This window comes from Oryctolagus cuniculus, chromosome 14 (genome assembly GCF_051225735.1).
Source record: "Oryctolagus cuniculus isolate XC-2025 breed Fujian yellow rabbit chromosome 14, ASM5122573v1, whole genome shotgun sequence".
Lineage (NCBI taxonomy): Eukaryota > Metazoa > Chordata > Mammalia > Lagomorpha > Leporidae > Oryctolagus > Oryctolagus cuniculus.
In genome coordinates this window covers 32,925,908-32,952,429 of record NC_142880.1, presented here as the reverse complement: position 1 = coordinate 32,952,429, position 26,522 = coordinate 32,925,908, and the positions used below count along the sequence as shown (strand labels likewise).

Here is a 26,522-nt window from a genome sequence, read left to right as displayed (position 1 = left end):
ATGCCAGGAAGATTGTAATCTTGTAGTACTCAGCCAATGAGTAACTGGAGGAGGGACTTACATGCTAGGCACTAAATAGCTCACTGTAAACTACCCGCGGTGTGCTAGCCCACCAGGCACCCAATCTTGCAAGACGGTTCATGAAGTCTTGTTTCAATGACCACTGACTGAAGATCTCCTGGGCTAACAAAGTGCGCCTCCTGGGACTGATTACACAACCCAAATCAGCCTGACTCTAAGCCAGAGAGAGGTGCCTGGGGAGGCTGCATGTTCTGAGCAATGCTTGTAACACTGGCCTCCCTCAGCCACCCCAGAAACACCACAGCTACGGACATTCGCTGGAATCCTGAGCCCTGGAAGAGGCAGTGTGAACACACAGGACACCCTCCGGCTCGGGTAGGTGCATGCTTCCGAGAACAGGCCGGGACTTTCCAGGGGTCGGTTTCAGTTTTCAGCTTTCCATCTGGAGATACAAGGTTAGAACTGTGTACAGGATCACAACAGCAGCTCAAAACTGAGACACCTCTCTGGAGACAGGAGGGAGAGAATTAATGGGCAGGAGTTTAGGGATGGAAAGCCGCACACTCTGAGAGTCTGGCTACCCAGCCTGCAGGCCCTGAAGGAGAGAATCCAGGGACAATTATCTGCCATCCACATTGGACCAGCCTGATCTGCTCTCATTGTGTGTGGCTGCTGCCTTCTGGGATGGAGCCCCTCCAAATCAGGCTAAAAAGAACACATTTGGCTTCCCCAAGGTGAAAAACTGGGAGAGGTGCTGGCTCTCCTGACATTTTGGCTTCCAATTGCTGTATTGTTGGCCCTGGGAGAGCTGAGCCAAGCAAAGAGATTTTTATCTTTGTTCAGTGAGCTGCTCACTTCATCTTGAGCAGGAATCAAGCAACCTTTTAAAACAAAGGTGAACGGTTGGGCAGACCCTAAATAAGGAGCCCTGCATTGTCCAAAAGCTCTGTGCCCACTGATCTAAACTAATCTTCAAACAGAATAAAAGCATGTTATTTTCTAGGATAAGCAGCTAATATTTAGCTAAGCTTTTTTATTTCACTTCTAATCTTAAACCAACAGACTTCAAAAAATACTACTCTCGCTTCTTTATTATTCCATGTTTGTGTTTGTTAGTGTCTTAGTCTGCACACATGATCGTTCTAATGCAAAATAATTACAGAAGACATAATATTCTCAAGGAAAAACATAAAAATTATCTAAATTTTTTCCAGAAGTTACCACTATTAATGTGGCATCACATCTTTGATTTATTTCCTATATATCATGCACACTACTTGGTAGACTGGATTTTTTTATTATAAAACTGTATCATGCATGAGATTATGAGACAGCAGTGTCCATGAACTCCTCAAATCTCAAGAATCTACACTGAAGGTTTTTTATTTATATTTATTTATATTATTTATATTTATTAATATTATTTTTGACATTTAAAAAATTTTGTTCATTTTGAATATCCTTTTTTCTTTTCTGCCTCTTCAATTGTTCATCTTTGTGCTTTGGTAGTATTGAAAGAACTTGATTCTTCTTCTGTTTCTCTTTTGTATATCCACTCTTCTAGTAGATTTTATACTTCTGGGCATTTCCATGGTGATAGCTCTCTTTCTTTGGCTTCTGAATGTTGGACTCCCTTAAACATCTTTTGTAAAGCTGATCTGTAGATGCTGAGTTCTGTCAGTATTCTTTTGTCTTGGAAACTTTTTATTTCTCTTTGATTCATTAAGGATAACTTTGCTGGGTATAATATTCTACACTGGCACATTTTTTTTCCAAAACTTGGAATATGTTTCAAATATTCCATTTACTATTTGAAGATTTCTGCTGAGAAATCTGTTGTAGCATAATGGAAATTTCCTTAAATGTGACTTGACGTTTTCTCTTGTAGTTTTTAGAATTCTGCCTTTGCGTTGTACTTTTGACAGTTTGTCTATATTATACCATGGTGTAGATCTTCTGACTATGTTTAGTTGGGGTGCTGTGGCCTTACTGTACCTGAATGTCCACACCTTTCCCAAGACTAAGGAAGCTTTCAAGTGTCATTTCTTTGAGTAGGTCTTCTATGTCTTCCCCCTTTACAAGCCCCTAAAATTGAAATATTTGTTCATTTAATGATATCCCAAAGATCTCAGAGACTGGAATTATTATTGATTGATTGATTTTTATGACTGAGATATTTTATAAACTTGTACTCAGGTTGAGATAGTCTGTCTTCTGTTTGATCTAGTCTGTTGCTGGGGATTTTAACTGTAGTTTTACATGAATTCTTAAGCTTTTGATATATATATAAAATTTCTATTTGTCTCTTTTCTTTTTAAAAAATATTTATTTATTTATTTAAAAGATAGACTGTTCCATTTGAGCTCCTTAATGGAGTCTCCTTATGGCTTCTTCATCTTTAATTAATGACTTCTGGCAGAGTACACTTGATGGCAAGGTTGGGAGCCTTTCTGACACCAGAAACCATGCAAAGAGAGGCTACACTAGCAGCTCAGATAGGTGTAGTGTACATAGCAGTGGTGTCAGGACACCCACTATACAGCTACTCCAGCAAAGGGAGTGGTGGTACTGGAAATACACATTGAATATTTCCTCATCAGACACTGTGGTGGGTTGAGTGGAGGCATGGACTCCAGGTTGACTGACAGTTAAGGAAGGTGTTACGTAGTGTAGAATACAAGCTCTTGGAGGGAAGCAGCTACCAGAGGGATGCATCAAGCACAAAACTCAAGATCTCCATCATATAATGATGAACTCAGTTCATTAAGAGAATATGACAACTATATACAATCATTAAACATTGGGATAACTAAAAATAAAACAAATATTAACAAGATTGATAGGAAAATAATAATAATAATAGAGACTTCAGTACCCCTACTCTCAACAGTGAGTAGGTTGTCCAAAAATAAAATAAATAAATAAACAGCAGGCTAGAATAATACTGTGGTGAACATAACATATGTATATGTATACATATATATACATATTTCATTCCAATAAAGTAGAATTTACATTCTTCTCATGTGTACATCGAACAGTCTCCGGGATAGATCACATTGTAGGTCAAAAAACAAGTGTTGAAAAACCTAAAAAGGTTGACATTGTATCAAGTATCTTTTCAAACCACAATGGTGTCAAACTAAAAATAATTAGGAATTTTGAAAAAGTCACAAATATATACAAATTGAATAACACGTTCTCGAAATACTGTTGGATCAAAGAGCAATTATAGAGAGAAACCACAACTTATCTCGAGGAAAATGAAATGGAAAACAGCACACCAAAAATTATGGTATACATAATAAGCAGTAAGCCTGAATAGAGAAGTGTATATAAGTACTTATATAAGACTTTAGGAAAAATAAAGACCATCAATAAATTGTTTAACTTGACCTCTCAAGGAACTAGAAAAAGAAAAAAAAGGTAAGTCCAAAGTTAGCAGAAGGAAAGCCATAATAAAGATTAGAACAGTTGCATTGCATCAAACTAAAAAGTTTCTGTGTAGGAAAGGAAACAGTCAATAAAAATTAAAGTGAAACATATAGAACAAGAGAATATTAGCAAATATTATTAGCAAATAATATTCAGAAAATATTAGCAAATTACACACCTAATAAGGAATAGGTATCCAAAATATACAAAGAATTCACATGACCGAAGAGCAAAAAGTAAATTAACTAAATAACAGCTAATTTAAAAATGAGCAAAATACCTGAATAAACATTTTTCTGAGAAGGCAGCAGATACATGAAAAAGTGCTCAACGTACCAATCACTGGGGACATGCAAATTAAAACTGCAATATTTCAGCTTGCAGCAGTGCAGATGGCTATTATCAAAAACAAAATACGACAGGTATTATGGATGACACAGAGAAAAAAAGTCCTTGTACATTGTTAGTGGGTATGTAAGTTGGAACAGCCATTATGCAAAAACAATATGGAGACTCCTAAAAATTAAAAACTAAAAAAGCTACCATAATTAGCAACAATCCCAATTCTGAATTTAAAATGAGAACAGTATCCTAAAAAGCTATATGCAACTCTGTTCATTGCAGCATTATTCTTAATAGCCAATATATGGAAATAACATACTTGTTCATTGGCAGGTGACTGAATGGATAAAGAAAATATAGGACACAAACACATACACAGACACAATGGTATAGTTTCAGAAAGAAAAGAAGGAAACTCTACAATTTCCAAAAACATACATAAGCTTGAAAGACATTATTCCAAGTGAAATAGCTCAGAAATAGAAAGACAAATGCTGCAAAATCTCTCTTACGTAAGAAATTTTAAAAGTTCAAATTCAGGGCAGGCATTATAGCATAGCAGTTTAAACTGCCAACTATGATGCCAGCATTCCATATGGGTGCCAGTTTGTGTTCCTGCTAATGACCTAGAAAAAGCAATTAAAGATGGCCCAAGTCCTTGGGACCCTTCCACCCAATTCGGAGGTTCAGATGAAGCTCCTGATTCCTGGCTTCAACCTGACCCAGCTCCAACTGTTGCAACCACCTAGGGAGTGAACCAGCGGATGGAGTTTCTCTCCTCTCCTATAATTCTGACCTTCAAGTGAATAAATAAATCTTTAAAACAAACAAAAAAAAAAAAGCTAACTGACAAAAATCAACTACTTTCCTAAAAAAAAAAGTTTGAGTTCATAGAAACAGATAGTAGAATGATGATTGGGTAATGATGATTGGTAAAAGAGATGTTAGTCAAATGGTACATAATTTCAGCTGAAAGGTAAATAATTTAGAGATAGAATGTACAGCAAGGTGACTGAAGTTAGTAATTCATATTATTTGCTTGAAATCTGGTATGACAGCAAGTATCAAGTTTTCTCAGCACATACACACATACAAACAGACACACACACACACACACACACTGCTAACTGTGGGTGGTGATCACTGTGTTGATTAAACATTTCACAGTACATATATTAAGCTATCATTCTGTACACTTTGAGCTTTTCTTTTTGGATTAAATATTTTAAATTAAAAAGAAGACAATCTAAATTTTAAGGACTAAACACAAAATGGATGCACTAAACTCACAGGAGAAATGGTCTGGCATCAAAGATAGCAAAGGAGAAACACACGGACAGAGCACTTTTGGAGGAATCGGGAACCATCTGTGAGACAGCATAACCCTGGAGAGGACGCATTGGCTCTGAGGCTGCTCCAAGGGACCCTGGCCTGCGCACCTCTGTCTCCATCGCTGTCACACATGCTGCCCTCTTTCAGCTTGGTCCTTAGGCCTAGGCAAAATATACTCAAGCTGTGGTGTGAATAACTCTCAAGGGAATGACTTTGGAACTAGATTTCCTGTTTCTTAAATACTTAGGTAAATCATATTCCCAGGAGCACGATATCAATTCCAAAATATCTGTCAGGGATATTGGGAATGGGAGAGCAGAGAAAGAGGTATTTTCCTAAGTACGTAAGGTCAAACACTGGAAATAGGAAATATATACAAGTGTCTGTAACCACTGGTAAATGTCATCATAAGACTCTGGAGACACTGTTTTCCTTAAAATATAAGCATTTCTTCTTACCTCCTTCCTTCCACCCACAGTGCTATTGAGTCCTGTCTAAAAATACAGTAGAATTTGCTTATGTAACAATACTGCACCAGGAAGATGATAAGAGAGGCCTCCCCCAAAAAGCACCATAGAGTACTAAGAAGAGAGTCAAGGTGAAAACTGGGACATTTTGGCTTCTAATTTTAAACACACCTATAACTAAATATGAAGAACTAACCAAGTCAAATAATCTCTCTTAGTTCTTGATTTCTTCATGTGTATGTAAGCAGTTTGGGCAACACGCTATCTAAAACATTCCCAGCTCTACTGTCACATGTGTCTGACAGGTGGTAGGGAAGCTTCTTTCCGACACCATGATCCATGAAATCTCTTCCCTTACATGTTCTATTTTATGAAATTAGTTCTTAAAATTCTTGAACTAAAAATAATTTCTTAGAAAAATCCACAGATAGCCTTGGGAAAAAACATATTAGAAATAAACTAATATAGCCATTTATATTGCCTGAGATGTGCATTCAAATTTTAAGTTTAAAATCTTATTTATTTAAATGGAACATAAATATAGCTCATGAACACACCTCCAGCTGCAAAAGGACAGAATACCACTAATGAAATATTCTGTCTCAGAGAAAAATATTTTTCTTAATTGTAAATATATTAAAATCTAGTGGTTCTCATCCATGGACAATTTTGCCCTCAGGGAACACCTAGCAATGTCTGGAGACATTTTTGATTGTCCTGAATCATGGGAGTTATTGATTTCTACAGGGCAGAGGCCAGGCACACTGCTAAGCACCCCGTGGTGCATGGGGCAGCCCCCAACAACAAAAATGTATCCTGCCCAAAATGTCAGTAGTTCTGAGGCTTAACCCCATCAAGTTCACTTACTCTATTATATCAAATCTGAAATACTCAAGTTGACATTGAAACTAGTAGCTTTGCCACCGAATGATCATTTCAGTTTTGCCTAGAGGTGACTCAAGCTCTTAGATGAAATTCTCTAAAGCATCACTTTTGGGCATGCAGGCGTTTGTTCCTGTATGGTATCCTGAGTTAAAATCCAGCAAGCTCACCTTCTTTGTGTTTCATATTTTACCATCTCACATCTTGATTTTTACATTCTTTTTTAATCAGTCACAAAAATAAACCTCATAATAGTTTTGAACATATTGAGAAATATGAAAATCCAGACAGCCATAGCTATTTTCAAGAATTCCTGAGCTCTACTGAATCTTTCATCAGAGAGCCAAGCTATGATTGCAAGGAGCCCCATCTTCAGGCTAGTTGGGTATCTGTGTCTGTACACTTTTGTGATGGACATAAGCCTTCTCTGTATTTCAAAAAAAAATCACTGACAACTGACATTTTTAAAATAGAAATTATTTATTCAACAGTGGAGACAGAATTTCTAAAGGCTTTTGAAATGAATACAGAAAACTGTATTGGCCAAAGATCAAATTTCTGATCTTACTCATGCCTCCTTTTTTAAAAAAGATAATAATATATTTATTTATTTGAAAGGCAGAGTGGCAGAGAGAGAGAAAGAGAGAGATCTTCCATCTGTTGGTTCACTCCCCAGCTGCTCACAACAGCTGAGGCTGGGCCAGGTCAAAGCAAGGAGCCAGGTCTTCCACCTAGGTAGCAAGACCTAACTATCTGGGCCGTCATCTGATACCTGCCAAATACATTAGACAAAAGCTGTATCAGAAGCACAAATGGGACTCAGTTGAACCCCAGGCACTCTGATTTGAGATCTGGGTGTCCCAAGCAGCAGTTTAACCCACTATATCCCAGTTTCCATCTAACACAATCTACTTTCAAATCTATTGTCCTCCATCAATTATAGGATGGAATGTCTATGCACATAGACATTGCTCTCCTATACATGTATGCCAGTCTCCCACCGGGTGAAGTCTTCCTTCACCCTCTTAAATATGGACTGGGATGAGATTACTTTTATTGTAGCATAGTGAAGACATGTACCAGGTTGGCATCTGGTCTTTAAGAAGACTGCCAGTTTTTTCTTTCTCCCTCTTGAAACCCAGTGCTCTGAGTGAGGAAGCCCAAGCAGCTACATGTCCGACCCAGAGGAAGGCCTCCTGTTCACCTCTCCAAATGAGCTACCAACCAACAGCCATCAACAATTTGTTTACCTCTGGGTTAGCTAGCTTGGATGTGGATCTGTCAGCCTCATTAGGGCTGCCCCAGCTGATACAAAGACAAAATGAATACATTTTAATTCTGCCTAATTTATAATTTCCATCAGTTGCCTAGTGTAATTACAAATTACAAAACTCACAGGTGAATAATTGTTTTCATTTTGAATTACTAAGTTTTGAGGTAGGCTTTATATAGCAATAGACTACCAAAACATACATCAAAGTCTCAATTAAAAAGTGATTCCTAGTTATGCTTTTGGAACATTCTATAAAAATATTCCACTTATATTACCAAATGTACCATGAGTTATTGTCTTTCTTATAAACTGTATTCTTGGGGAACTTGGAGAAGTTCAAGGATATAAACAATGCCAACTGCATAATTTATTGGTGACATAAATGCACAGCTTTTGCTGCAAAGTACATGTCATTTTCACCATGTTTTCATGACCGCAATGTTCCATACCCATAGTGGCACAGGCAAAATCAGGATATTACACTCTGTGAATTCAGAATCCATTACCTTTACACGAGAGTCCCTACCACCAAGTCCCTACCACCATACCAGCTCCCTCCACTCAACAACAAGCTGAATCCATAGCCTATGGAAAAGCACAATTAGAAAAATAGCTGGAGTAAAGCAGTAGTAAAAAGCCACTACAAAGTCATCACCCTGCTTTGTATTTCCTATTCACAAGCCCCAAACCAGTAAACACTGAATTAGATGTCTTCAAATAGCAGTCGATTATTTTATGTGCAACCTAGGGAGCCCATTTAAAAAGGAAAGTGGCAAGAAATTTGGCTTGTTTTGTAAGAACTTCAAGAAGATTAGCACTTTTTATAAAATCTAGTTAGTTGTTCTGATGTCTTTGAAGTGTATTCCAAATTGATAAAAGCTTGTTTCCATCAGAAATTAAAATCAAATCTAACCTTTACATTTTTCTCTAATTTTTATAAAATGAAATAGCAATTCTAGAGGCCAGAGGGTTGTGGTACTGTAATTGGATATTTCTGAAACTTGTGCACTTTAGCAAAGATAAAATATTCAGTGAAAATATTTGGAACAGACTTTTAATACAAACATGGAGATCACATTTACTTTTTTTTGAATCACCATATCTTGAATATAGAAGGCATAGGCAAAATTTAAAATAGGTACCACATCAGGAAAAAGTATTTTTTTCACTTTATAACTGCAATAGTTAGAGGAAAGGAAGTGTCGAGCACAACTATTTCTGTTGATTTCTCTCTGGCCTCTATGTGGCCTGGTAGTTATTTGAACAGATGAAAATGGAAAGTTTCAATTCCACCCAGCTCAAGGAAGGCACTCGCACGGAATATAACTAGACTTTTATTTCGGGGACAAGAACTCGATGTTTCATAAAGCTTTGTGAATTGCGGTTACTACGAGAGTTAGAGTAGTTAGAAGAGAAACTTCTACAGGCAGCTGAAAGAGAGGTCAGCAGACTGGGGCATTGCAGTAGTTTGGCCAAAGTACATGGAAATTTCTACTGAATCAATCAACTCAGAAGAGGAGTTCAAATGAAGCAGGTCATTTGGGGGTACCTCATTCCAGGTGAATCAATCTCATTGTATAAAGACTTATCTACCCATACCTATCATAGACAGGTTATACTCAAATGTATGTGCCTGGAATATATCTAGTTCATAACTTGGGTGGCCTCTCCAGATGCCCCTTGGAAGTAACCAATATATAAATAATATATATATTAAATAGATATAATAAGTATTACCTATTTGTGCTTGACAGCAGTTATCCTATGAAAACATATATCTGTGTTTTTGCCAATGTATATGTCTTGTCAGTAAGCCAATTGTTGTTTTGTTTTGTTTTCTTAATGGCATTAAAAACACAGAACATGAGATGTAGCCTAAAAATGCTAAGTGCATGTGTAGTGCACCTAGTGATAGGCCAATTCCTCTATTTTTTATTGCTTTCTTATGTTGTTGTAATCTGCAATAACTAAATGTTTATAAAATCAGGAAAAAATATCCTTCTTTTATGGTAAATTTGGTATACAACCATCTGGGATGAGGCCCTAACCACAACTGGTACCTCTCAGATGTGGGAGAATTGTGATGTGAATGAAGATAAGTTCAGTATCCTTCTTGGTAACCAGGTAAGTGAATGAGTACCATCAGAGAAAATAGAACATAAATTCTAAGCGCATGGACTCCGTCTGGGTTTGTGCCCCAACTCTGCCGCCTTTGGAGATCTGTGCTTTTGTATAGCTTCCCTTCTCTGGGCCATTGTGTCTTTGTTTACAAGACAGATATAGAAGCATTACTAACTTACAGGGATATTTTCATGACTCAATGAGAAGATGCCTGCATGAAGAGTGTTAACATTTACATATTCAGACCGTCTCCCCTATTTCACCCATATGAGGAAACTCCAAAAAGTTTGTGGGAAATGGAATTAAGATAGTTTATTTTGGTGCACAGAATTTTTGAAAGCCTTACGGAATCTTCAAAAAAGTTCATGGAAAGGGCCGTCGTCGTGGCATAGCAGGTAAAGCTGCAGCCTAAAGCTCCAGTATCCTATATGGGCACTGGTTAGTTTCCCAGCTGCTCCACTTTTGATCCAGCTCCCTAACAATGTGCCTGAGAAAGCAGCAGCAGATGACCCAAATCCTCGGGCCCCTGCATCCACGTGGGAGACCCAGAGGAAGCTCCTGGCTCCTAGTTTTGAATCATCCCAGCCCTCCTGCTGTGGCCATTTGAGGAATGTACCAGCAGATGGAAGATCTCTTTGTGTATCTGTCTGTCTCTCTCTTTTCTGTCTGTGTAACTCTGCCTTTCAAATAAATTAATAAATTGATCTTTTTTAAAAAGTTCGTAAAAAAACAGGTTAGATTTTCCGTAATAACAATGAGCCTCCAATTCTCACATAGCTCCTGCATGCTAAGATCTCAGCAGACAGTACTCTGAACAGCTGTGAGAATTTTCAGCTCCTTTGGCCTTACGGCATTTCTATGTCAACACATGTTGTCACAACACCCTAACATACCTAGGAGGAGGACAGGAAAATTCACACCAATGCTCAATATTTCTACCCAAAATCAATGCATGTCTCTTTAGATTTTGCCATATTGGCCAGACTAGTTACATGGCTACAACTAAGTGTAGGGGTCTAGAGAGGATAATAGTCTGTATACTTGGAAACGGAGGGGAGATATTTGTCACTGACCATTGTCATAACACAAGGAGTTTTGGCTTTGCCGTGGCTCTTGGGTTTATTCAAGGTAACACATGAAGGGCAAGGTGAGGGGATTGGTTGAAACTGAATTGGAAAGAACAGAGTCCTACTGCCAGGAGAAAAGATACAAAAAGGAGAGAGAGAGAGGAAAGGATGAAGAGACAAAGGGATGGTGTGGACTGAAGTTGTAAACCAGCTTTGAGAAGTTGTATGGCGAGGGTGAGATAAACTTCAGAAACACTTCAAGGGCAGAGGCTCCAGAGGAGCTAGAGAGAGAGTGGAGGGTTTCAAAACATTTTGCTGCATAGTCACAATAATTTCCATTTTGCATTTTTGAGGGAACAGATAATTTATGCACATTGTGTTCTAGACTGATGGTTCTTTGGATCCGATGTTAAGATAAGCTTGTGCTTTACATGAGTTATCCACATCATGCTTTTAGCCTAATAGCTGGCACAAATAAGTTGTTTAACACCTCTTAGAAATTCTCTGAGATGCACACAACTTAAAAAATTTGCCTAAAAGAAAGGGAGTTTGTCTCTCATTTAAGAAGAAATTTGTAAAGTACCTGCTGTTGCTTGTGCATATCGTGGGTGTTATCCCGCGTTGAATGGTGCTCCCCACAAATCCCTCCCAATATCCTCCTATCTTGACCCAATGCTTGGTCACATGACTTGCTCTGGTCTTCAGGACATCCGCACTGGGAATTAGAGGTTATTGTCTTATAGTATCGCTGCTACAGTATAGGGAAACTCTGACTGGGACATATGACCCAATCAAGAACCAGGCACTAGCCACCAGATATGTGAGACCATCTTAGATCAGCAACCCCAGTTAAACAATCACATGTCTGCAGGCTACACACAATCAGCTGAGCCCAGGCCAAATATCAGAATTGTGACCAAAAACCCAACTGCTGTTTCCAGATGTTAATTGTGTGTAATTGGTAGAAGTAGTTGACTTGTGTATCTCTCCAATCTTCATCATTTCCCCTTCCCTCCCTCCACCTTTGCCTATATTCTTGCTTCTCCTTGAACATGACATGCTTGTTTTGGCTCAAGTACTCTGGGTACCCCAGAAAGTCTGGATTGTCCCATAGTGCAGTTCCTCACTGCATTCAACACTGATCCAACACCTCCTCTTCCAGGAAGCCTTAACGCACGATCCTATCCATCATATAACATATCCATTTACGTTCCTTTTTCATTCCCCATTTTCACTTTATTTTTCTTGATAACTTTTTTTAAAAAACCATCTGGTATATCTCTTGGATTATGAAATCATTCTCTGTCCCCTCCACTGCAGGAGGACATACCTGTCTTGTTCATTGCTGATGGCAGTTGCCTTTCACATAAATGCAATCAGACTTTCTATTGCCTTCTTTTTTACCTTTTGCTGTCTTAATTGAAATACTGGTTTTCCAACCTCTTATTTTGTGTAGAGCCTTCACAGCATATTTATATTACTTCCATTTAATTCCAATAAAATATCTAGGTACTTGATTGCTATAATCTATAAATAATTTTTTTTTGACAGGCAGAGTGGACAGTGAGAGAGAGAGACAGAGAGAAAGGTCTTCCTTTGCCTTTGGTTCACCCTCCAATGGCCGCTGCGGCCGGCGCGCTGCAGCCGGCGCACCGCACTGATCCAAAGCCAGGAGCCAGGTACTTCTCCTGGTCTCCCATGGGGTGCAGGGCCCAAGGACTTGGGCCATCCTCCACTGCACTCCCGGGCCATAGCAGAGAGCTGGCCTGGAAGAGGGGCAACCGGGACAGAATCTGGCGCCCCGACCGGGACTAGAACCCGGTGTGCCAGCACCACAAGGCAGAGGATTAGCCTAGTGAGCCGTGGTGCCGGCCTATAAATAAAATTTTTAATAATGTAAGATTACTACTTCGATTTTTTTCTTCACTTGGCTACAATTTCTTTATAATGATTGCCTAATTATAAGTATTTTATAGCATTTTAGTTTTTTTTAATTTTCTTAAATTATAATTGTTAAACAAATTTCATGTAGTTCAAAAATATGGATTTAGGAACATAGTGACACATTCCCCCTACTCTCCTTCCCACCCATGCTCCAACCCTTCCTCCTCTTCCTTCTCCCATTCCCACTCTTAATTTTTACAAAGATCTATTTTCAGTTTACTTAATGATTGTAAAGTTAACCCTGCACTAAGTAAAAGAGTTCAACAAATAGTATGAAGAGGAAAAAAAAAACAAAAAAACAAAAAACCACTGTTCCTCAATGGAAGAGACAAGGGCTATAGGCAATCATCAAATCTCAAAATACCTATTTCACTCCAACAAATTACTTTCCAGATACTCAGTCACCTTAGATCAGGGAAAACATATGAAATCTGTCTTTCGGGGACTGGCTTATTTCACTAAGTATATTTGTGGCTTCCATCTTGTTGCAAAAGATAGGATTTCTTTTTTTTCTTTACAGCTGAGTAGTACTTCAAAGTGTATATATACCATAATTACCATAATTTCTCTATCCAGTAAACAACGGATGGACATATGGGTTGATTCCATATCCTAGCTATTGTGAATTGTGCTGCAATGAACGTGGGGGCACAAATAACTCTTTGATATACAGATTTCCTTTGGTTTGGCTAAATTCTCAGGAGTGGGATGACTGGGTCATATAGTAGGTCTATAATAAGATTTCTGAGATATCTCCATATTGTTTTCCACAGTCGCTGCACCAGTTTACATTCCACCAACAGTGGACCAGAGCACCCTTTCCCCACATTCTCACTAGCATTGATCATTTGTTGATTTCTGTATGGGAGCCATTCTAGCTGCAATGAAATAAAATCTCATTGTGGTTTTGATTTGCATTTCTCTGATGGCGAGTCATCTGAGCATTTTCTCAAGTGTCTTTTGGCCTTTTGAATTTCCTCTCTTGAAAACTGACTGTTCAAGTCCTTTGCCCATTTCTTTACAGGATTATTTTTCTATTGTTGAATTTCTTTAGCTTTTTATAGATTCTAGATGTTAATTCTTTATCAGTTGCGTAGTTTGCAAATATTTTATGTCACATTGTTGGTTGCCTCTTCACTATGCTGAGTGTTTCTTTGCAGTGCAGAAGCTTCTCAGCTTGATATAATGTCATTTATCAATTTTGGTTTTAATTGCCTATGTTTCTGGGGTCTTTTCCAAGAACTCTTTTTCTATGCCAAAATCTTGCAGTTTCCACAATGTTTTCTAGTAATTTGATGGTATAGTGTCATAGATTTAGGTTTTTGATCCATTTTGAGTGGATTTTTGTGTAAGGTGTAAGTATGGGTCTAGTTTCATACTCTGTACATGGAGATCCAGTTTCCCCACCACCATTTGTTGAAAAGACTATCCTTTACCCAGGGATTTATTTTAGCTCCTTTGTCAATGATAAGTTGGTTGTAGGTACATGGCTTTATTTCTAGAGTTTTTATTCTGTTCCATTAGTCTACAAATCTGTTTTTGTGCCAGTATCATTCTGTTTTGATTATAGCTGTCCTATAGTATATCATGAAATCAGGTATTGTGATGCCTCTGGCTTTGTTTTTGTTGTATAAGATTGCTTCAACTATTCAAGATCTCTTGCGTTTCCATATGAATTTTAGCATCGTTTTTTCTAGATCTGAGAAGAATGTCACTGGTGTTTTGATTGGGATTACATTGAATCTATAAATTACTTTTGGTAGCATGGACATTTTGACGATGTTGCTTCTTCCAATCTATGAACATGGAAGATTTTTCCATCTTTTAATGTCTTTTTCTATTTATTTCTTTAGTGTCTTGTAATTCTCATCATAGAGATATTTGACATCCTTGGATAAATTTATTCCAAGGTATTTAATAGTTTTTGGAGCTATTGTGAATGAGACTGATCTTGAAAGCTATTTTTCAGCCATGACATTGCCTGTTTATAAAAGGGCTATTGATTTTTCCATGTTGATTTTATATACTGCAACTTTACCAAATACTATATGAATTCCAATAATAGCTTTTTAAATTTAAAATATCCAAGTAATTGTGAAATTGTACTGTACTTGTGTTGAAAAAGACTCATTCTCCACACTCTTAACTTACACTTGCTGAACAAACATTTTTGGTATTAAAATATAATAACTCATTGTTTTCATATAGAATAAAGTTACAGGCCCCCAAATAATACATTCTCCAAAAGAACATGAACTAGGCAAATCTGAGAACCTTCTGCAAGCCCACATTAATGTGAACGAATCTCAGATTCCTAACTGACCAAAAGTAGAAAACTTTAATTTTTAAATATTTATTTATTGGAAAGTCAGAGTTAGAGAGAGGGAGAAAGATAGAAAGAGATAAGGGAGAGGGGGAGGGGGAGGGGGAGAGAGAGAGATCTTCTGTCTGCTGGCTGACTCCCCAAATGACCTCAATGGCCAGGGCTGGGGCAGACCAAAGCCAGGAGACAGGAGCTTCTTCCAGGTTTCTCACATGAGTGAGAGGTTCAGATACTTGGGCCATCTTCTACTGCTTTCCCAGGCACATTAGAAGGGAATTGGATCAGAAGTGTAGCAGCCAGGATTTGAACCAGTGCTCACGTGAGATTCCAGCATTGAAGGTGGCAGCTTTACCTGCTGAACCACAGCAACAGCCCCAGCACAAACCTTTAAGAAAAAACAATTTTCGGATCTTTTGGAGTGGCAGACTCAAAATTACTGCCTTCTCTGTCTCAGGCCCTATAATTTGATCATGTTCATTAACACAAATTTATCCTCTCTATACTTAAGTGACCACCCACAGACAAATATGTGACACTGCCCCTTGTGTTTAACCAGACTGCATTCTGCTCATTGCTTCAGCTCTTGTTTCTACACTGGCTCTGTGCATCCTAGGACTCATCTCTAACTATACTGGTGCCTCTAACAGTATAAATTTCTCCCCACTTCCCCATTCCTATCAATCCCCTCTCTTTCCATCTCTCATACATGTGTGCAAACACACACACATATACACATACCCCACACTGTTATCTTATATGGGCACTAGGATAAGAGGCCAGAAGAAACCCGCTCTTCCATTTTCATTTCACAGAACCCACAGCAGTCAACATAGATTTGCCTGCCCTTTCCAGCAGGGACAATAGATTACAAGAGAGATGTGATTGACAGGCCGATAGGGAGAAAGAAGACCATGACTCTTAAAAACAAAAACAGAAAAATGTGATGGAGGTATGATAGAGGTATCTGTGTGAATTTTGTGCACACACATTTATTTGTGTATCTAGCATATGTATGTGTCTGTACATACAAAGATACACATTTACTATACAAATAGGAGTTGAGTTTTACTTTACAGTTGTGTGTGTGTGTGTGTGTGTATGTGTGCTCATAATTTGATCTCATCCTCATGAGCCACAGCCACCTGGAACCACTTGGGGCAGGAACAAACAAAAAAATCCAACAGTCATGGTGACCAGCTTCAATAAGATGCTTGTGTGTTGTGACAAAAACAGTGGCTTTAAAAAAATCAAAGCAATGGTTACATGTCAGTTCAAGTTAATGTCATTCCTACTGACTTATTTGCCAAAAACAACATGCAATGGGTGGTTTATTTCCATAGGAGATTTCCTTCAAAGACATGAAGTATTGTGTTCAAACTCAACAGGATGATTTTAGGGTCCCTGACTGGTTTATACATGGCATCCAGCATAATGCACAAATATTAGGACATAAACCAGCAGAAGGATCATGTGACATGAGCTCACTACAATTATTAGCTCGTGAATCAGTAGGCAAATTGCAGCCTGTCATTCCCACACAATTGAAATGAAAACCTCAGCTTGAGTCTTATGCTTCTATAATACAATTTGTGGATGTGACATAATTGTTGTGAGATCCATGTTGGACTCTTAAATTCAACAGAAGAGAAAGGATCAGTTTTAGGAAGTGATAAGCAGAAACATTTGATGTGTTATCAAGGTATGAACTAAGTGTCTCTCCTGGAGTCAAGTTTAGGATGGTGTAAAGAATGAAAGAAGGTAATGAATCAGTTCATCTTTAGGAAGACTTCTAACAGAATCAGTTAAATAAGAAGACATGTTTGATGTTCATAAACTCACTTATCCTAAACAGAATAAATTACAAAACACTATGGCTTATGATGATTGTGTTCTAAGTGAACAAAGGAAATATGAAACTGAAATATATTGTGGACCCTTCATTATAAGGTAAAATATTTTACTAAAAATCAGCTTGGCATTTTCACCCATTTGCTCACTTTCCATCCTATAGTACCATTTATTCTCCCAGCCCAGACTCCCACAACCATCTGTGTCAAATTCCAAAGCTCCTAGCTTTTGCCACCATGCCTAAAAGAATATCACCTAGTTATAATAGTTATAATAAAAATCAAACTGGGGCCAGCACTGTGGTGCAGCAGATTAAACCTCCGGCCTGCAGTGCCAGTATCCCATATAGGCACCTTTTCAAGTCCCAGCTATTCCAGTTCCAATCCAGCTCCAAGTTAATGCACTTGGGAAAGATAATACAAGTCCTTGGGCTCCTATACACACGTGGGAGACCTGAAACTCCTGGCTCCTGGCTTCAGATTGGTTCAGCTCCAGCCATTGAGCCCGTTTGGGGAGTGAACCAGTGGATGGAAGACCTCTCTCTCTCTTCCTCTCTCTCTCTACCTTTCTCTGTAACTCAAATAAATAAAATAAATCTTTTTAAAAATCAAATAAAGACACATTTATTAGCACACCATTCTATCATTAAAGGCAAAATTGGTGCATACAAGAAAAATGACCTTAGTATCTGTCAGGGTCTAGTAAAGAGACAGAAAATCATACCAATTACTTTTGAGAAATAATTTTTAAATTTTTAACTAACTCATAATAATTGACCAAGTGTTTATTCTATACATGAATATGTTGTATAATGTCCCATCACAAACATATTTATATCTTCAAATATGTAACTTTAATGGCAAAATCATCCAAAATCCTTTCTTCTGGATTTTGTTGATGTTGTTTTCAGAGAAATATACAGTATGATGCCATTATCTGTCATCCTCTTGCTGTGCAGTAGAACAGCAGAATGTGTCTCTCCTAACTGAAAGGGCACGCGTTAATCAACCTTTCCTGAACCCTCCCTCCTCAGCACTCTCCCCAGTCTCTGGTAGTCCTGATCATATTGTTCAAAATTAAGAAGCCAACTCTCAAAAAATTCAGTGGTCTTTCTACTTTCTACTCTTGAATTCTTTCTTTATTGAAGGATTAAACTTGTGATAATAAAATAAATCCAAAGTTATGTTATCACACAAACTAAAAGAAAAACAAGAAAAAATGAAGGAGGGAGGGTGGAAAGTAACATTATGTTCTTAAAACTGGATATAGGAAATACATAAAATCTGTTCTCTTTATATAAATAAATAATAAAATATAAACAAATAAAAGTTCTCCCTGTAGTACTTGTGTTTCTGTGTTTGGCTTATTTCAAATAACCTAATGACTCCAGTTCCATCCACATTGGTGCAAATAACAAGATCTCATCCTTTTAATGACTCAATAATTTTCCACTGTGTGTATGTACCACCTTTTCTTTATCCATTCATCAGTGGGAGAACACCAGTTTGTTTCCATTTCTTGGTTATTGTGAGTAATGCTGCAATAAACACAGGAGTGCAAATGTCTCTCTGACCTATGGATTTCATTTTCTTAAGATAAATACCCAGGAGTGGAATTGTAGGTCTTGTGGTAGTTCTATTTTTTTGAGGTGCCTCCATGCTGTTTTCTAGAATGGCTGCACTAATTTCCGTTCTCACTGATAGTGTACAAGAGCTCCTTTCTCTCTACAGATTTTATAACACTTGTTATCTTTTATATTTGTTTGAAAATAGTCTATATGACTGGCATGAAGTGATGTCTTGTAATTTTGATTTGCATTTCTCTGATGATTAATGATATTGAGAATTTTTTCATATCCCTCTTGGTCATTTGCATGTCTTTCCTTGAATAATGATAACTCAGAATTATTGCTCATGTTTTTTTAAAGATATATTTTATTTATTTAAAAGACAGAGTTACAGACAGAGGTAGAGACACAGAGAGAGGTCTTTCATCTGCAGGTTCCCTCACCAGATGGCTTCAACAGCCAGGGCTGGGCAGATCCAAAGCAAGAAGCCAGCAGCCAGGAGCCTCTTCAAGTTCTCCCACGTGGGTACAGGGTCCCAAGGACTTGGGCCATCCTCCGCATTAGCAGGTAGCTGGATCAGAAGTAAAGTAGCCAGGTATTGAACAAGTGCCCACATAGGATGCTGGCACTGCAGGTCGGGGGTTTAACCCACTGTGCCATACCACCAGCCCCTACTGACCAGTTTTAATTGAATTATTTGTGAGTTTTGGAGTTTTTTCTTTTTTTATTATTATTATTGAATAATTGAATCCCTTACATATTCTGGTCATTAAGCCCTTGTCAGACTATGGCTTGCAATATTTTCTCCCACTCTCTGTCTCTTTACTCTGTTAATTGTTTCTTTTACTGAGCAAGAGCTCTTCAGTTTGATAAAATCCCATTTGTCTACTTTCGGTTTTGTTTCCTGTGTTTTGGGGATTTTAGTGAAAAAAAAAAAAAAAAAAAAAAAAACCTCTGACGAATTCCTTTAATAGAGGGAATGTCCCATCCACAATGTATAGAGCAGTGAAAAAAGGTGAGGAGGAACTGAAATCGCATGAAGAATCCGCTCAAGTTTCACAAAGGTAATAGGGCACAGCTCCTACCACTACGCTTGAAGGATCAGAAGGGAAAAGGTCCGAGGTTTTCAACCCTGGGATCTTAGAGATGGGAATCCATGACTCTGAAACCCAGGCCTCAGAGGAGTGCTCAGCCTTTGGAGGCTAGTTTCTTTCGGCTCAGGAACAGGCTTGTGTGGGGCTGTCCGCAGACCCACGAGGAGGGAGGGCTGGATGGCGGGAGCCAGGGCTCCGGAGAGAGCACACTGCTTTCTAAGTTGGAAGACTCCTGCCAGAATGACCTGGTAGGTCTGGGATGCTGAAGTGTTGCTGACAAGGACAGGGGGTACGCAAGCACTCCTTCCCCTCTGTCCAGGCTTCCAGCTCCCTCCTCTTTCCTCATTGGCAGAACCCCAAAAGAGTCGGCAGGGCAGAGCAGGTGCGTGCCTGTAGTCTCCACTGCTCACAAAGCTGAGAAAAACGAGTGGGTTGGAAGCTGCAGGTCAGTCGTTTACTAACTAGCACACCCGCATGGTTTTCAATCGAGTAGAATGACTTCTGGAGACCACTAGCGAAGGTATCACGTAATTGTCAGCCAAGGAAGAAATGGGAGGGTCTGCTCACTTCCCATCCACTTGAATGTGCAGTAAATATTAAGTGTGTCTCTTTAAAAATGATTGCTGAGTTCAGATGCGGTTGTTACTGCAGCTCCTCCTCCCCGACCACCCTCGGGTCCTGCAAACAACATGTGCTGTGCCCCAGCACACAGGAGCTTGGCCCTGGCTACTCTCATGGGGCCTATCTGTCCTCTTGCTTCAGAGACACCATCACCCCTTCTTCAAAGAACTCAGGACTTTACAAAAGACAGGAAAAACCACACTTTGGATGGCTTTTATATTCAAATCATGAAAACATCTTCAAGCATGAAAATACTAAGTGGCTACCTGCCTGCTTGGGAAAAAGAAACAGGAATTAATATTTTAATTTACTCTCCTGTCACAAAACTATAATGCCTGTGGGTTTATTTTTTAATTTTTAAAAGTATTTATTTATTTGTATTTAATTTGATAGACAGAAAAACACAGAGAGAGAGGGGTCTTTTATCTATTGGTTCACTCCCCAAATGCCTGCAACAGCTGGGGCTGGGCCAGATCAAAGCCAGGAGCCTGGGATTCAATCCGGGTCTTCCCATGTGGGTGGTAGAGCCCCAAGTACATGAGCCATCATCTGCTGCCTCCCCCAAGAAGCACATAGGCAGTATCAGAGCCAGAACTCAAACCTAGCACTCCAATATTCAAAGGAAATATCCTAAGCAGTACCATAACTGCTCCACCATATGTCCACCCCTACCTATGGGTTTAGAACAGTTTAACAGTATTCATGGATTTATCGGATAAATTGTAAATACTAATAAAAAAGACGAGCAGTTCTCTTTTGCTATATAATCTTTATTACCATTTTCAAGACAGATAAGGCTCCAGTTTCATCAAGTGTTAACATTCCCAAACCACTGTGTTATTGGAGTTCCTGAAAGTGTTTCCAATTCTCTGGCACTTTCCCCCAGCAGAACAGTCAGACTGAAATTCCCCTTAATTTCCAGTGCTAGTTGCAAGCCCCCGGAGATAATGGATGTGCTAGGTGATTTATATATTAAATGTTACTTGCCAGCATGATTTGAGCTCTCCAGCCCCCTTGTGTGTGGTAGCGTTTGTGCCCGTGTAAGAGTGTTGCCTCAGAGCCTCTGTTTAGGAAGGCCTTGGGAAATGAGGCTTGTGTTCTGCGAAACAGTGCCAGGGACACCTATTACTGGCAGGTGTTAGACTTCTGTAGTGCTATGAACACTGAGAAATCACTTCCCAAGGGAATCCTCTGCCTTCACAACTCTCATACCACAACCTCTGCATTGAACGAAATATTAAAGCATCTATGCTTTGGGTATAGTCTCTGCCAGAGATGGATCTACTAAACTGTTGCACCCCAAGAAAAACTGACAATAATGATAATAAGACACAGTGTTGGGGGGAATAGGGTTTCATATCACCAATCAGAAAGAAAACCATTATCTGGATGCTTCAGAACTCAGCACATCACAAGCAACAGAGAGATTGCAATCCAAAGAGGCTGTTCTTTCTACTTGGATCTCACATTTTGAAGCTTCTCCCTCAAGACATAGACAAATCTAAGGGAGAAAGATGGCTCCACCACATATCTCTACCTATTCTGCCACTCAGTGTGTTTTAAAAATAAAAACATTTCATCTATCATATCCACTACTTCACAAAAGATCAATAAAAGGTATACTCATAAAAAGACATACCCATGAAAATACTTATCTCCAACTTATCCCAACATAATAGAGAACATAACCATTCAAACTACAAGACTTATGCTTGGGTGTTTGTGAGCAGTCCAAAAGAAAATTAATGGAGTTGCAAGACTTTTTCTTTTACAGTTTTGCACACAGAAATTGTATTCAGTCTTTTTGAAAACAAGCAAATGTACAATGATAAGCAACCCTTGCATTTTCACTTTGCAGTTCCCCTTTTTTCTCTCCAACACGATAGCCATACTCTTTGTAATAAGGTTTCACCCTCCTACCATTCCTCGGGGGCACCCAGGAAAAATAGTAAATTAAGGTTTGTGCTCATGAATCACTAAGATTTTTCCAACCTCTCTGAGACCAAGAGATTTATGTGATGAAACCGCTAGCTTTTTGCAACCTGTCTTACAGTGTGCATTGTCTGCACAATAAGATATGTCTTCCTCTCTTCCTCTGTGCTAGCTTGCCTCCAAAGGTCACAGGAACTAAATCTAGAGATAATGACACCCAGTAACAACTCTATTGCCAAGAGACTACTAGCTGACTACAATGCAGTGCATTCATTAATGCAGAGTAGCATTTCCCTTAGTATTTATTATGCTCCTGTGCATAGATTCAAATCAGTTTATGTGTATTGTAAAGAATAAGCTACTCCATACTGAAAGAAAGATAGAGGTGTTAATCATCATCATCATTACACGGCTAGCTTGGACTTTGCTGTTGTTTTTGCTTAGGTAAGAAATTTCCAAAGAAATTACCCAACAGATGACTTTGTTTTAATCCCATGAGCCAGACTTTATGTGTAGATAAAAATTATTTATTCCCATGAGAAGTAGATATTGCCTTACATAAAACTCTAAACCAAATTCCCAATTGAACTATTAGTCTAGGAGCTCATTAACCTGTAGGAGGTCAGGAATCCCTGAAACTGAAAGTCTGTTTTGGTCATCCCTTGGCACTAGAAATAACTTAAAAACAGCTTTGGAGTCCATACACACAGAATGAAGAAAAAAATAAGACAGTTTCTTGCTAGATGTTAATTTTCCCCTGTTCTGATATCAGCAATTTTTCTTGTTCTATGTGCAACCCAATCTCTTCAGACAGAATGCATCCTAGTAGCCAAGTTCTGATGAAGACTAAAAGGAGCTGTAACTGCATTTGCATAGTATATTATCTGAAATCCAATAAAGGCACAATGCAAATGCCAAATCTTCTCTCCTTGCCTCACAAGACCATAGACCAAATAAAAGCAAAACAAACAAAAAAAAACCTGAGATCTTCCAGTGCAGACTCTTTGTGAATAAAATGGAGAGATTTCAGCCTTCCTTTGCTACCTCGAGTATGGCACTGGAAAGCTCTAGCAGGTGCACTCCACAGACAAGACATTAAAGTACAGTTGTGGGTGAGAAACAACCTGACATCAAAGCCTCTCCAGAAAACCACATTCATTAGACATGAAAACAGCAAGCAAGAAAAGTTAAATTTTGCCCTCCAAAGAAGCATGATGTGTTAAGATTCTAAGGTCACACTAAATCCTAGAAAACCAAGAATAATCTTTGATCAAGTGGCTTTGATAGGAGAGGATGGAGTACTTAAAGACTATGTGACATTCAACCCTAATGGCAGGTCATGGTTGCCGCCAAATGCTCTTGCTTACATGCCAACCCATCAAATCCCAGAGGAGAAGGAAGGAGATGACGTAACAAACCTCACTCCCAGCAGAAAAGGAGGCATAGAAAGAACTCTGAGCTTTGATGGATCTGTAAGGCAAAGGACAGAGGGAGCTCAATGAATTTCCCATCGCTTCCTCATCTGATGTCCAGGAAGGAAGTAGACTCAGAGTTAAGGATCTGATTTTCATTCCCATTTACATTACTAGATATGAAAACCTCTAAGAGCAAGCAACTCCTTTTCCTTTTCTTAGCTTCCTAGTTATTAAATCCTGAAATACATGATGCTCACTCAGTCCTTCCAAAGAGACCTGTGCTGCCCTGTTCTGACCATCTGTCAGCCTCTAGCCAGTAAGTAGAAAGTGCACCTACCCTACAAGAGAGATGCTTTATTCCCACTGGAACTATGTTTTCAGATCTCCCTTCCCCAGATTCAGGTTGGGGTTGGACACAAAGGAAATTCACGTTAAGATCAGGAAGTGGGGGTGTAGCCACACCATTACACCCCCTACAGCTCACACACATTCTGCTGGTGCTGTGGCTCGCCTGTTGTTGCATGCGGGAGCAGCCAGTTGACCCCCACCAAGTCTGCTCTCGTTTTTTTTTCCAGGCCCGCATGAAGCTGTGCAACAGAGTCTCAGCTCCTTCTGCAGATGGTTCTGTGTAGTGAGAGAGGAAGCTGATGTGAGTTCCAGTTTGTCATGTGAATTCCATTTCTGCAGGTTGAGGAACGTCCCAGCTCTGCATGTCTTTGCTACTGCCTGTCCTTCTGACCCTCTGAGCCTCTACCCTGTTCCAGTTGCAGTAGCAGGAGCTGTCCTTAGGCTTCTTGACCTTCATGGCCCCTGATGAGTGAGTCTTCCCTGATTCCCTCATTCAGACTTCTGTTTCCCTTGCTTTCTCTTACAGCGTTATCTTGTCTACTCTCCATAATGATAGAACATGCATTTAAGCTCAATCATTCCTTGATAAATTCCACCTCATAATTTTGTGAGTCAGGAACTCAGGTGGCTCTCCGGTGGGTAATTCTCTGCTCCCTGGTGTAGACTGGGTCCCTAGCAGGTACTCGGTGGCTGGACTGTCTTGAGAGTCACATGTGTGACACCTCCCAGGGCCATCCAAAAGCTGGACAATGCACAGCTCCTCTCGTGTAATCTGTTCCAGTGCACACTTAAACTGCTTGCAAAGTGGTTCCAGGCCCTGGAGGAGCAGACATCTGTCAGTCTTCTTGGAGATCAGCCTGCAACTGGCATAGCATGACTTGCTACATTCCAAGAGTTATAGCAGTCACAACACAACCCATAAAAGAGGGACAAGAAGTGGTTCATACTGCAGTGGGAGACATACCAGAGAATTCTCAGTCATGTTAGTCCACTACACAATGAGACTGGCCTTGATGAAGTGCTAGAAGTTAGATCAGAATTCGGTCCTTCCCTCATATTTCTCCTTGCCATTTTTCTTGCTTTTTTCCCATCTTTATTTATTTATCTATTGATTTACAATTACTTCATGGGTCACTTGAGTGTGTCAACAACCTTCATTTAGCCATCTCTACTTCCCAAAAGAGATTATAACATCTTCCAGAAATAGGATGGATTGCTCTCCTGTACCTCCCTCCTATCCACCATTGTTCCTAAACTTGTAACCTCTGGAAAGGTCAGCGATAAGAAATCTGGTCTATGAGAGGCCTGGGGGTCAGAAATGGTGGAGTCCCAGCCGCTGAGGAGCAGGAAGTGTAGAGGAATGCTCTCTGTGGAGTGCCTGCCCGAATAGCAGCTCAGTGATAGGAAGTCATGGCACTTTCCCACAGCATCAGTGTCAGCATCCTTTCTTACTAACCAAGAGTGTGCGAACAGAACATTCTCTAGCTCATTATTAAGTTAATATGCACCAGGGTGGCACAGTGGTATTGTAGGCTAAGCCTCAGCCTGTGGCGCCCACATCCCATATAGGCACCAGCTCATGTCCTGGCTGCTCTTCTTCCAAACCAGTTCTCTACTATGGCCTGGAAAAGCAATAGAAGATGGCCAAAGTCCGTGGGCCCCTGCACCCAGGAGGGACACCAGAAGAAGCTCCTGGCTCCTGTCTTTGGATTGGCAGAGCTCTGGCCATATGGCCATCTGGGGAGTGAACCAGCAGATGGAAGACCTCTCTCTCACTCTTTCTCTCCCTCTATCTGCGCCTCTATAACTCTGTCTTTCAAATAAATAAACCTTTTTTTTAAAAAAAGTTGTGGATATTACACTTTTTTCTTCAAAACTTTTGATTTTGGAAAACTTTTACTCTCATGTAAAGGTTACAAAGATATCATAAAAAGTCCCTGTGTACCCTCACCAAGCTTCTCCAAAATATAACATTTAACCATAATAAAATATTCAAAATTAGGACATTGTGTTTGGTATGATGCTATTAAGTAAACTACAGACTTCACTTACATTTCACAAGTTTTTGTACATTCTGTTTTGCTCTTAGAGTTTGTGAAATATGGCCACATGTATAGATTCATGTAACTCCAACTTCAAGTCAAGATGTAGGATTATGACTTCACCTGAAAGAAATTTCTCTGTGCTACATTTTCATGGTCACACCTATGCTGGCCCCATCAAAGGTAACCCAGTGCACAGTGGTGCCATTGGGAACAGGAGAATAGCAACACACAATTCCATCCACAAAAGGAAACATGAGAAACACACCACAGGCATTAATCCTCAGACGTGGGTAATTCTGCACGAGCAGTCTTCCGACAGGAGGCAAACCCTCTGAAAGAGATTAACAGATTTTCTAGAGCATGTTCTTGATCATGACTTCTGTGAAGAGACGGAAAAATAATCAGGATAAGGAAGATGAAAAAGTCAATCCTTGGGGCCGGCACC

The 26,522-nt window shown here is 39.3% G+C and overlaps 1 long non-coding RNA gene across 1 annotated transcript; it reads left to right on the top strand.

Annotated features, from left to right (window-relative positions):
• LOC108177273 (uncharacterized) lies at positions 1 to 26,011 on the top strand. The gene is made up of 3 exons (XR_001794091.4): positions 1 to 396; positions 24,260 to 24,333; positions 25,641 to 26,011. It is a non-coding gene; the product is annotated as an uncharacterized LOC108177273 (long non-coding RNA).
• Positions 26,012 to 26,522: the final 511 nt, after the last annotated feature.